Consider the following 14187-nt stretch of genomic DNA (forward strand, 5'->3'; position numbering starts at 1 on the left):
TAAAAAACCCGATTTGTGCAATTAGAGGCAATACTTGTGTTCCCTAGCGTGGATGACCATTGTTTTTCCGGTTAAATGGTAGTGAAATTACTTTTATACCCTCCATTAAAAAATAAATAAATATTAAAACCATAATAACCTAAAATAAATATATATTAAAACATTGGCCCTACCGCACACATAAGAGCATTTCCATTATGAGTAGGTTCTCTGTATTATATAGAGTAATTGTAAGTGGTTGGGAGTGGACGAGATAAAAAAAACTTTTGTAGATTAGTAAATTTAAAGAAACATTGTTCACCCTCTATAATTTTTAATGTTTTTCTTTTAAGTAGTTGTGAACATAAGAGGATAAATGAGGGATAAAGGGTAATGATAAAAATGTAAAAAAAAAATTATTTAGTTGAACAAAAGAAAGAAAATATAGTGATTTTTAATGTAATTATAAAGATAGAGATAGAAAAGCTGATAAGAATGCTCTAACACAACCATACCCTAACATAATCCCCAAACTTAATTTCCCACCGTTGGTTGAATTCCGAACGAGCGGCGAGCAACGTCGAGTGACTAACAGTTTGGACAACCCTACCTAAAACATATGCATTTTTTAAAATTTATATTCTATTTGTACTATTTGAAAATTAATTCATTTTATTTTCAATATCTTTAAATGGCTAAATTTTTTTGGATGTTATCTAGTCTGGTTCTATATTCAGCAAGTTATAAAAACACCGTAAGTTTAGGGTACTTGTGGGTAGGTGCTGTCTGTAAGTTTGTGGTTTTTGGGTAGTTAATGGTAGAAATGAGGTGACATTACATTATTGATTAATGCATGGGTAATACTCATGAGTGCCCCTTCCCCTCTAAGATATTTGAATTTAAAAAGAATAAAATATCTTTTTCTTTTGAGTTTTCAAGAACATTTGAGGGGCTCTAAGTTGATTTAAGAACATGAATTAATAATTATAATGTGGTTTAATTAGGGTTGAGCTTGAAGAATTATACTATATGGTTACTAGAATCAATCACAAATGATTTTACTTCTCATGTAAATGTAGCGTGGCAATTATTATACATCATAAATAGTAGGTCAAAAATAGTGGGCAGTATAAACAATTGCATTAATCGATTAGTGGGTATGCACATTTATATACTATACATTATTATTATTATTATTATTATTATTATTATTATTATTATTATTATTATTTATTTCTAGCAGACGTGGTATTTTAAAACGTCGCGGCGTTTAAATAATTATTTACAAACGGCATAAAGTGTGATAATTCTCGAACAAATACACGTCTATGGATAAAAGAAACTGCAATGAGAGACTGTTGTCTGTTTTTGTTTCTCTTTTTTTTTTAATAAATGAAAATTAAAAAAATGCATGTCTCAAGACCAATAACATACTAAGAACTTAAGTAAATCACATAATGTATTTATACGTAATGCATAAAATAGAATAAAAGGATGTATGTGACGTTATATAAGCGTGGTGTGTATTACATTCAAAACAATAAAAATATATATTAAATACATTATATGGTTCTTATATTTCTTCACATATTATTGCAAATGAAATAAAACACTTTTCCCCGTATTTATTCTTGCTACTTTAAAAAATCACAATATATTATATAACATGATATACGTCATGAATCAACTTTTATGAGTTTGGTGGTGATTATTTTAGCGTCATCAAGCTATATATGAATAATCAGAATTTATTTGTATATCAAATAAATTCGCAATATATATTTGTAGAAAGTAAGAGGTGCGGAGTACATACAATATACTCACTCTATATACTATTTAGGAAAGACCATGTAAATAAATTAAAAAAAATGCGTAACTTATATAAACTAAAATAATAAATGGCTATTTAAACTAAAAAATGTTTAAAACAAATTGCATATGCTTCATTGGTTGAGTGAAAAGAAGTAAAGTGCGACCGCTAGCGTGTGATAGAGTAAAAGTTAGTATGGAATGATCCATACCAAGTAGTTTGAAAAATTACTATATGCAACAATGTTTAGGAGATATGCATGTGACGTGTAATAAAAATTATATTTATGATAAGAATAAAGAGACCTTCACGATTCACGAGTGCAAGGTTTCAAATGTATCAACAATTATAAATCCACAAAAAGCAAAATGCAAAAAAAAAAAAAAAAACTTACTTTCTTCCCAAAACTTCAAACATTTTACTAATACGTACCCAACTTTACACATTATCACCGCCATTTTATTTCCTTTTAATAATCAAATTCTTTTAATAATTATTTTTTTTTTAATTTTTTATAATGTAATTTAAAAGAATTTATTTAAAAAATAAACTTAATTTTATAAAATAAAAGTTATGAAAAGTATTTTTAATTTTTTATATGTAACTTTTATTATATGTTTTTCAGTAAAAAGTTACGGTAATATATTATTTTCCCAAATTACTTTATTTAAAATAAAAAATATATGTGCTTTACAAGTCACATAACATATGTGTACAAGTGGTCAAGGGATCACAAAGCAAGTTAAAACAAATATTTGAAAGCAAAAAGGATATGTTTTTTTTCTCTTGATTTAACAATGTGGGCCCATCCGCAAGTGCCACGTGCGTTTTTTCAAACGCAATTCTTCTGGACTGGTAACATTTTTAAATGCATATCTATGTCATCCTTTACGGGCTGCATTTGGTTTGGTCTAATAAATATGAAGTTAACTAATTTGAGAATATGTTTAATTTTTTATACACACCTTTTATTACAATAAACAATTTGATATTTAGATTTGAAAATTATTAATAGAAAAGTTTTGATATCATGATGAGTTTGAGAATCTTTGGATTTGAAGATAATGACAAGAAGAGTTGTTCCGAAATTTGATCTACAATCTAAAGTGAAGGAATTTGATCATTGATTCCAAGATGCTATCTACGTGATCTCACATTTCGTTTGAAATAAATAAAGAATAAAGTTGAGGCTTCTAGAAAAGTAGAGGAATTGTACATATTTGAAATAAATCTATACAATATAGTTAAAAATTAACCGTCTATGTTGTTAGTGAGTTTGTAAATTATACGATATGTATGAGTGATTGTAAGTAAATGAGAGAAAAAATGTTATGTGGGAAAATTTAAGTTTGGGGTTACACTATTCACATCATGTAAATTTTTAGTATTTTCTAAAAATGGTTGTGCGGAGGAAAATAAAATGTAAGGCCCCGAACCCGGTGGCCCTAATTTATCGTCGGATTTACTCATAAACACAGTTCTTCAAATCAGAGTTTATTAAAACTTTTCGCGTAATATAAAACATCAATCATTTGTTAGAAAACATTAAATCTTTTCTTTGATACCATAACACAAAACTTTATATTTAAAACATCTTTACTTCTTTCTTCATATGCCAGCCGTTCAATCCATGCCATGTGTCATCCTCATGCTAGCTCTGTAATCAGCTCACCTGCGTGCATACTAAAAGTCAGCTACGCTGAGTGAGTTCTAGTTAATCGAACGCCATACAATACATACACATACATACTTATCCGTAGATACATATCCATACATCATTAGTTACCCTTCTGTTCTACGTACATACTTGCTACCATACATACATACATATCTACAATCACTAACCTCAGTCTACCGAGAGTACGTTCATAGTCCGCCGTCTATACCCGTACTCAAGGTTGTGAACACGTACAAGGTTCGCAGTCCTTACCTATGTTCACCATTTATGGTACGTACAAGGTTCGCGGTCCTTCCCTATACCATAATACATCCACAACACGTACAAGGTTCACAGTCCTTCCCTATGTTGCAACCTAATTCATAGCACGTACGAGGTTCGCAGTCCTCCCCTATGCTACAAAATCAGCACGTATAAGGTTCACAGTCCTTTCCTATGCTGACATACATCCACAACACGTACAAGGTTCGCAGTCCTTCCCTATGTTGCAACCTAATTCATAGCACGTACGAGGTTCGCAGTCCTCCCCTATGCTACAAAATCAGCACGTATAAGGTTCACAGTCCTTTCCTATGCTTACATCTATTATCTACATCACGTATAAGGCTCGCAGTCCTTAACTACGCCATCACCTGCCAAGTCTATGTCCAACAGGAGTTAGAGGGATTCGCCACCCTAACTTACTATGTCGAACGTAGGACTCACATACCATTCGTGTACCTGTATACACATACTTCACATATACAATAATTACATTATAGCATAAGAACACTCTAGGCGTTCTTTACATCATTCATTTAACAACCATACCCCTTGTCGATACGTGCAATATCCGAAGATCGTTCACGCCCCGACAAGTATTCATTTGTAATGTTCATACATCTTCGATATATAATATTCGTATCTTTATTTTTAACCTGACAGTACGCGCAATATCCGAAGATCGTTCGCGTACCGATAAGTAATCATTCATATCCATCACATATATCACATATGGCATACACTTATCACTTAGGATAAATGTATTAACAACACATCGAGTATGCACACAGCCCCGAAAACATAACAAGGAATGGGGCTAGAAACTCACCTGAACTCTGCTTCTTCCTCCGATAGCTGTAAATCCCTTCTTTAGCTGAGCTCGGCTGACTGTATAAGTTACACGTATCAATACTCACCTGATCTAATCTGGCGGCCTAGTATTAGCATACTTTTACTTATCGTTTTTAACTTATTTTCTAATCGAACTTGACTTTAGGCGAAGTTAAACCTTAGGCGAACTTGGCCTCAGGCGAAGTTAAACCTTAGGCGAACTTGGCCTCAGGCGAAGTTATCAATTAGGCGAACTTGGCCTCAGGCGAAGTTATCAATTAGGCGAACTTGGCCTCAGGCGAAGTTATCGCTTTGAAGGCGAAGTTATCGCTTTGAAGGCGAAGTTGCCCAGATGCAGGCGAAGTTGCCCAGTTCCGCCGCTCTGTTGGTTTTTATCAATCATTTTGGCGATTTTAACACCCTTGCTATGGTTTAACATCACCCACTACGTTCCCCAACCGTTTCCGGTCGTTTATACACTAAAAAGCTTGGATCTTTAAACTTCAAAGATCAAAAATCATACATTTTTGAGCTTGTTTGGATCTTGTTCAACTTGTTAATCACAACTAGCCCTCACTCTCTCTCGGATCTGTCCGTTCCTCTCCTCGGCCGGCCGGCGGTGTTGGTGGTGTGTGGTGTGTGTGTTTTGGAGTGTGTTAGAAAATAGATGGAAAGAATGATGGTATGGGGTTTTAGGGGATATTTATATCCCTTAAATCCCATGGACCTAAGGCCCATTCTCATTTAACCCATCTCCATTAATCTAAGTCCAAAACCCATATCCACTACCCAACGCTAGCCCGACCCATACCAACTCCTACTCTATTTATTTATTTCCCGATAACCAGAGTAAACTTTCCCTCTATTATTAAGTAATATAATTAATATCATTTTGGAAATTTCGGGATGTTACATAAAAGGATCGATAACTATAAAAGTATAAAAATTATTATTTAATTGAAAATGAGATAAACGCACAAAAACAAACCAAACACTTTTAAATATAATGCAATATATAGTAATAATTATGCATCATATATGATGATTACGTACGTAACCTATGTAATTACACAACTTATATAAATAATTTCACAAATTATATGATAACTACGCAACTTAATTCCGTATTGTAACATCCCGAATTTTTTTAAAAAATAAATAAAAGAAATCTATGATTTAAAAAAAATAAGCGAGTGTTAATATTTAATTAATATTAAATAAAGAAAAGATCATGAATTTGGATAATTAAAAGGATTAAAGAGTAATGGGCTTTAGGTCCATGGGCTTTAAGAGGTATAAATACACCCTTAAACCATTCCAATACCCTAACTCTCATGTCATTCCATCTAGAGATGTTCAACGAAACCGGTTCCTAGAACCGAACCGGTGGACCCGAACTGGTTCCTACCCGTTTTTTGTAGGAACCGGACCCTATCTGATTCAACCCGATGATCCGTGACCGTTCTTGCATTTCTGAGTGGGGGCGGGTAGGAACCGGAACCGAACCGGAACCGGTTCTGGAACCGAACCATCCGGAACCGGTTCCTAACCGGTTCTAGCCGTTGGATCGAATATAGCCGTTAGAAATCGTTTTTTTTGGCCGTTTTTTGACCGTTGGGGTCAAAAATAGCCGTTTTTTGGCTCCCCCAAGCACCCCACTACTAGTATAAATAGGTATTTGGTGTCATGGGTTCATCACAACACTCAAAACGCAAACCCGAACGCAAAAAAATACAAAAAAACGCTATTACAACGTTTTGAGTTCTCTAATATCTTGTTTTCTCTTCTTCTATATTCATATTTGTTGTTATGGCTGCCTCACAATCATCGGTTGGTCAAGGTTCCAACGCCGAACCAAGTTTCGTTCGTATTGTACCTCATAATCGTAATCAAGAGATTTGGTGCAATTGGGATTTAGTTGAATTGAGTGACCATTCATTGAAGGCTCGGTGCAAGTTTTGTGGGATTTATTTAAACCCACTTTCGAATTCAAATTTGAAGAAACACATCGAAAAACCGTATTGCAAGGCGTTGAAAAAGAACGTCAATTCGCAACAAACGCAAATGGATAGTGAAGGCGGAATATTTACATACCAAATTGATCGAGTTCAAGATCGTATGGCGAAGTTTGTGATTCAAGAATATTTGCCGTTTAGCCACTTCGACAACCCTCGCTTAACCGCCATGATTCGAGACACGCTTCAACCACAATACACTCACGTAAGTCGTCATACTCTTAAACGTTATTGTTTAAAATTGTGGAAGAAGGCCAAAAAGGTATTAATTGCATATTTTGAAAATATAAATACGGGAATAAACTTAACTAGTGATGTTTGGTCGGCTCCACATGGTCTACCCGAACCTTATCTTTGTGTCACCGCTCATTGGGTAGACCCGTCATCGTGGGAAATGATGAAACGCACATTGCTTTCGAACTCTTTGAGTATCCACATACGGGAGATAATTTGTTTGAAATTTTAGATTATGTTATAAAAACTTATAAACTAGAAAATAAAATATTTTCAATGGCATTTGATAACGCGTCGAATAATACATCGGCGGTTGATAAATTAAAATTAAAATATACGCCGATTTGCAATGGTGTATTTTTTCACTCAAGGTGTGTTGCACATATCATTAATTTAATCGTGCAAGACGAACTTGCTTCGGATGAGGTTACATCGGTTATAAACGATTTTAGACTAATGATACATGAAGTTTTTAAGAAAAGTAAAAAAAGACAAATGGAATATAGAAAATTTTGTAAAGATACGGGAAGAAAAGCTTTGGGAGCTAATTGGGATGTACCTCATCGATGGAATTCCACTTGCATAATGTTTCAAAGTGCTTTGAAACAAAGAGAAACTTTACAAATGTTTCATTCTAGTCTTGCCGAGAATGATTTGGCAATCCCCTTTTCAAATGAGAAATGGGAAATTATCAATGACTTATCGACTTTTCTTGAAGTTTTTAAAACATCAACTACGAAACTATCGGGAACGTATTATCCGACAAGTCCCTTGGTTCTTTCGGAGTTATTTTTAATCGTTAACAATCTTAGAGAATTTGAAAATAAAAGTCCAATTTTTTCAAACATCATATTACCAATGAAGTTTAAATTAAAAAAATACTTTCTTGAATTGCCACCGGTTTTTACTTGCGCCGCCGCTTTAAACCCAATGTTAAATGTTACGGGGGTTGAATGTGTGATAGACGAAATTTTTTCAGCCTTAGATATGCATGAAGTTGACCCAAACTTTTCAACAGAGGCAAAAAATGATTTTAACTTGAATTTTAAATTTATGTATGACTTTTATTTAAATAAATATGGGTCAAATATACACATGCCTATGCCGGGGGGGGGGGGGTCTTCATCAAGTTCAAGTGCTATTAGAGTACGAGATCCCATAATTAGCCTTATGAACACCGTTCGCAACGTAACGGCTAAAAAACAAAGGGGTAACACCCCTTCAAGCGAACTAGGAAGGTATAGTGCAAATGATTACTCTACCGGTTTATCCGAAGAGGAATATGGCACTTTTGATGTTTTGGCTTGGTGGAAGGTAAAGGAAACCGAGTTTCCGATTCTTGCCACCATGGCCCGTGATTTACTAACCGTCCAAGCTTCTACGGTAGCTTCGGAATCCGCTTTTTCTCTTAGTGGCAGGGTAATATCGGTGAGAAGAACAAGACTAAATTCGGAGTCGGTGGAGATGTGCATTTGCTTAAAGGATCACTTGGACTCAATCGATCGTATTCAACACGTAACCACTCTCGAAGATGAAACACCACTTGATGTTCAAGTGCACGACGAACAAGAAGGCATTTCTACAAGTAATTCCGAGGAAGAAGTCGCAACTGATGAATGTTCCCACTGATGAGTATTCCTCATCGGTGGCAACCTTCAGTAGTTGTCATCAGTGGCAGGTTTCCCACTGATTCAACTGATGACTGTTCCCACTGATGAGTATTCCTCATCAGTGGCAGCTTTCCCACTGATGAGTATTCCTCATCAGTGGCAGTCTTCAATAGTTGTGATCAGTGGCAACATTCAGTAGTTGTCATCAGTGGCAACCTTCAGTAGTTATCATCAGTGGCAACCTTCAGTAGTTGTCAACTTGTCATCAGTGGCAACCTTCAGTAGTTGTCTTCAGTGGCAACCTTCAGTAGTTGTCTTCAGTGGCAAACATCTTCAGTAGTTGTCTTTTCTTCATCAGTTAATTGTTTATTTTTATGTTAATTGTTTTTTTTTATTTTTTCATGTTATACAAATACGAATCGTAGTTTAGAATCCAAATCGCAAACGAAAAACGAAAAAAAAAATAAAATTTTTTACATTGGAACCGGTTGGAATCGGTTACGGTACAGGAACCGGGTTAGGAACCGGTAAGAACCGGTTAGATAGGTTAGGGGTCTGAGGGTGGGAGAACCGGTTCGGTTCCCTAACCGGTTCGAGCCTGGAACCGGTTTAAAAGGGGGTTTTGAATATAGGAACCGTTAGGAACCGGTTCCGGTTCCTAGTCCCAAACCGTTTTGAACATGCCTACCTCTAATTGAGACGTTGATGATCTATGATAAATAAGATGATAAACGAGGCCGGATGTCTATAATTAATTATCTATAAGCCTTGGGCAATTCAAGCCCACGAAAAAAACTGCTACAAGCCCATAACCCTCTCACTTGCATAGTTGCATGCATTCCCATTAATCACCAAATAAGCCCACTGCCCATATGCAAAATACACAAGTCGCACATTAAACAAAATCATAATTTTGGATACAAATTGAAAATTTTAAAATACTTCATATTTTTAACATATTACAAAGCTATTGAATCTCTAAGGAACTCAAAACCCGAACCAATAAACATCTTTTTGTTAAAATTCGATATTTTTGTTAGAAACCAAAAAACAACCTGAATTAATATTCAGTTCCGGTCCAGGTTTGACCATTTAATTCAAATCGGTTTCAGATTATTCTACTAGATTCGGGTTCTTTTATCATCATATGGGCAACCTTTACAAAATTGATATTCATTTTGGGATCCAATGAGTTTTGTTAAAATTTGGTTAATGTGTATGCTCCTCAAGATGATATTGAGATCTGTATTATCTTGTTTGGTGATTTTTAACGCAATTTGTGATGCATCAAATTTCAAAAAGATTGGGTACTAGTTTTAATCGGTCTAAGATACAGATTATAATGATGTTGTTGATACGGCTAGTCTTGTGGAGGACCCAATGGGCGGTTTCAAGTTCACGCGGGTTAGTTTTAAGAACGTGAAAAATAATTGGTCCATTGATAGTGACGAGAACTCTCTCAAGTATTTTCATAGGATCGATAACCAAAAAAGAATACAATTATATAGGATTGGGGGGGGGGGGGGTTAAAAAGAGTTTGGAGCACGGATCCGACTAATAGCAAATGGATCAAATTTAGATCTAATAAGTGTAAACGATTTAAAGTTGTTCCTTTCTTAGTTTTTGGGGACATGTTGACATTTGACAACTTATTAATTAACTATGATTAGTATTCTACAAATGTATTGCGAGAAGCCTTTAAACTATCAAATTTACAACAATTATATGATTGGCTTAGAAAATATGTGAAAAAAATGAGACAGTTAAAAGATGAGAAAAAGGAAATGAAAGGAGGCGTAATATGAAGAGGCCAGGTGAGTGCAGTGGGTTAACCAATGGTTCACGCCATCAGATAAAATAATATACATAATTCACCACACTAAGTTCTGCAGCCTAGCTAACACTAATACGCCGTAGCATAGCGGCGGATATGACTTCAGGTTACCGTCATCCACCACCTGCACGGGCTGCACCTACGTGTACGCCTGCTAGTAGTGTGCATGCATGATGCTCCGATCCCTATATTATTAACCATGAACATATATACTTAAAGAATATGATCATCAATATATACAAGCACGTGTCATGGAAGTTTTTTTATTTTTGGTTTGGGGTAATCGACTTTAGGCTGCTCGGGCATGGAGGATATCGGGTTACGGGGTTAGTGATAGAGACCAGTTTGAGATGGTTAAGCTCCGCGACACCTCGTACGAAACGGAATGTAATTTGGTGTTTGGAACGTTGGGAAACAGTAATATCACCCTTTGAACTTATTAAAAAAACTTCAAATTAATATTTTTTAACCTATAAATAAACTCATATCGATCCCAAATATACAAATTTCATATTTTCTTCTAGTTGTTTCTTCTACTCTTTTCAAAAATGGATATATAATCAACTAATGAAAATTATTGTTTATTTATTTTAATTTATGGTCATGTTATATTTATTTAAGTTATGAAATTGATTATTTTTTAGTTTATAAATTGCATATAGTTTAGTTTTATTTTTAAATAATAATAATAATAAAGAAAACTTTTCTCCATGAATTCTTCATGCATGGGTTCTAAATCAATCTCCATGGATTTATTTATTTATTTAAAAATATGAGGTACTCTCTCATTAGTTGATTTCATTCTTCATATTCTCCATATACCATTGGTATGTACCCTTATAATAGAGACAAGCCATATATAAATTTATCAAGACATGCATAAAGTCGTATATCATTCAAGTCCACTGTTATTCATGACTGGACAGGGAATCTAACATGTTTTTACCAGAAAGATATATAGGAAAATATTAATGTTCTTAACATGATGGAGCAATTTTTAAAACCTCATCACCATCCGAGTAAAGTACAATTTCTTAAAGAGTGTTGTATTGTATTAATAATTTAATATCGTTGTTGTCAAGCATATATATTCAACTAGTTAACTTTACTACGGTAAATCATCAATATTTAAAATAAATTCATCATCGTTGAAGAAACACTAAGTGACCCGGCAGATTAAGGATAATCTTAGGGTTAAGTAGATGTTTCCCACGAGGGTTAGGTCCGGCAAAGATGGTTATTCTTCTGATGACCTGCAAAACAGACGCCGTGAGCTCGTCACTGAGAAGGGGGGGTACCTCCTTGTGACCACCCTCCAGCGTGAGAATCAGACTAGATTGCTCTGAATATAAGTGTATATTAAGAGAAATAGCTAGAGTAGATAAGATAATATCAGATGATATGTGATAGTGATGGTATAAGATGTGATAATCTAAGATGTGATGATGATACCGTTCCAAGGTGTTGGGGTATTTATAGCCGAAGGTAGGTTTCCAAGCAGGTACAGTCAGCTGTATAATATTCCTTTTCTACCAACTGTGGGCTACGCACGTGCCGTGCTGGTGGTTGGTGGGTTGGCAGCGGCTGATAGTGACATGGCCGGCTGTGTACTATTCATTTTCCACCAACTGCAGACTATGTACGTGCCACGATGAGGGTTGGTGAGTAGGCAGCGGCTGATAGTGACATTTTGTACTAGAGCGTGCTCCTCATCGTACTGTTGTCAGTGAGCTGTCACCCTATGATGGGCTGCTTTGGTCAGATCTTGTCTATTTTGTCCATACCTTGGCAGGTATAGTACAAAAGATCCTCCAAAAGCGTACGGACTGGCTCATTTGGGCGGGAGTATTCCCGCCTTGCTCATTCATTCTTCAGGTGACATTACTGAATTATTGAGAGTTAGTGCCTTGTGCGTGTAGCCTTACTATTAGTGCGGGTAGCCTTCCCTGATGGCTTGTATCCGCAGCTGCGGGAACAGGCGGGGTACTTCACCATTGAGAGGCTTTTCCTACAGGAACAGCTGGCGTACTGCGCGTAAGGTCTTCATCTCTCTGAGCATGGTGGGTCATGCGGAACCAGTTGGTCTTTGCGCAGACGTCCCTCTTCAAGGTGAGTCTTGCGGGTCCAACTGGGCTCTGCTGGGACCTACCTCTTCAATCGTACTGGTCATTCTAAACCTAAGTATGCTCTCATTGTTAAAGGCTATAGTGTTATACAATATTAAATTTTATGGAAAAAAAAGAAAGCAAGTATATATCGTGTTAAAAAAGTGAGATGTCAATTAACATGAGGAATGACTCAACATCATTCGAGTCATAATTTTATGAGTTTTAGGTTTGGAAATAAAGGCGGTTCAATTATAACGGGCTAACTTTCAAAACTTTGACATAGTTTGATTATAGCCATTTTATTAAAGTTTATTATGTTTTAATATAATACGATAAATCAATATTTATTTCTATACAAAGATTTAGTGTTTTATTTACTTGGATTTGTACACCTTTTTTTAATAAGGATTAGAAAAACGAAAACTTATAAGTTAGATCATCACCAATAGAAGGTGTTTTTGTGAGTGTTTTTAAATGCGCACTTGGGCCCACAAAAACACCCCATTTCTTTCTCCTCTCTCATTCATCTCTCACAAACAGATTCTTAATCCATTCTTCAGAAGGAATCTCCATCCACTTTCTCTCCTTCACATCACACATCTCTTTTTCACATCATCATTTTTCTATCAAAAACACCTCGAAAATCTCCTATTGTGGATACTCTGATTAAAAGAATAAGATTTCAAGAAGGTACATTAATGAAATGACTTGTGAAGTGTATAGAATCTTTGGTTTGGTAGCGTTGTTAATGACTTGGGAGTGAAGCCCATACTTCTATGATTATTTCTAAGAGTGGCAATCTTGACCCAAACCATTTCAAATGGGTCAACTTAGATTGTTTTAAAATTCAAATGGGTTGATTTGGGTCATATGTTTTAACTTAATAGGTCAAAATAGGTCACTTGAAATTCCACATTCTTATTTTTGGGTCAAAATGGGTTGACAAATTTAACTACATGGGTCGATGTGGGTTAGTGTCTTAAGAAAAAGTGACATGTTTGGGTTGAAATGAGTTTTAGATTGGAACGATTTCGGTTTAGGTTTCGGCTTGGCTCAGCTTTCGTGCCGACACGAGTTTTACCACTGGACGGGTTGGGTTTCAGTTTGTTTCGAGTTTTCGCACTAGACGGGTCGATTAAGGTTTTTGATTCGTTTTCTTCGACATTTCGGTTTCGGTTAATTTGTCGGGTTTTTTTTTGATGAACGAGGTTAACGGCGAAAATATAACGGCGAAAATTTATTTTGAGTTATGATTTTTTATTGAATTTTTTTTGAGGAATTTTGATCTTAATAGAAATCATCAAAAAATATTCAAAAAAATCATAACTCAAAAAATAAAACAAAAACAAAAAATGCAAAAAAAACTAAAACGTTTCGTCCGTTGTCCTCGTTCAAAAAAAATCGACAAATTAACCGAAACTGAAAAGTCGACAACAACGAAACAAAAACATGCTGAAACAAGCTATTAAGTGATGAAAGGAACTGAAAAATCGCTAAAGCACGCTGTTAAGTGCTGAAACGAGCTGAAAAATCGCTTAAACGAGCTACTAGATGCTAAAACGAACTGAAAAATCGCTTAAACGAGCTGTTACGTTCTGAAATGAACTGAAAAATCGCTTAAACAAGCTGTTACGTGCTAAAACGAACTAAAAAATCGCTTAAACGAGCTGTTACGTGCTGAAATGAACTGAAAAATCGATTAAACAAGCTTTTACGTGCTGAAACGAACTGAAAAATCGCTTAAACGAGCTGTTACGGGCTGAAACGAACTGAAAAATCGCATAAACAAGCTGTTACGCGATGAAACGAACTGAAAAATTGCTTAAA

Source organism: Bidens hawaiensis, unplaced genomic scaffold (genome assembly GCF_021521415.1).
Source record: "Bidens hawaiensis isolate Kalapana, Puna unplaced genomic scaffold, B.hawaiensis_p1.1 tig00020322_1, whole genome shotgun sequence".
Classification (NCBI taxonomy): domain Eukaryota; kingdom Viridiplantae; phylum Streptophyta; class Magnoliopsida; order Asterales; family Asteraceae; genus Bidens; species Bidens hawaiensis.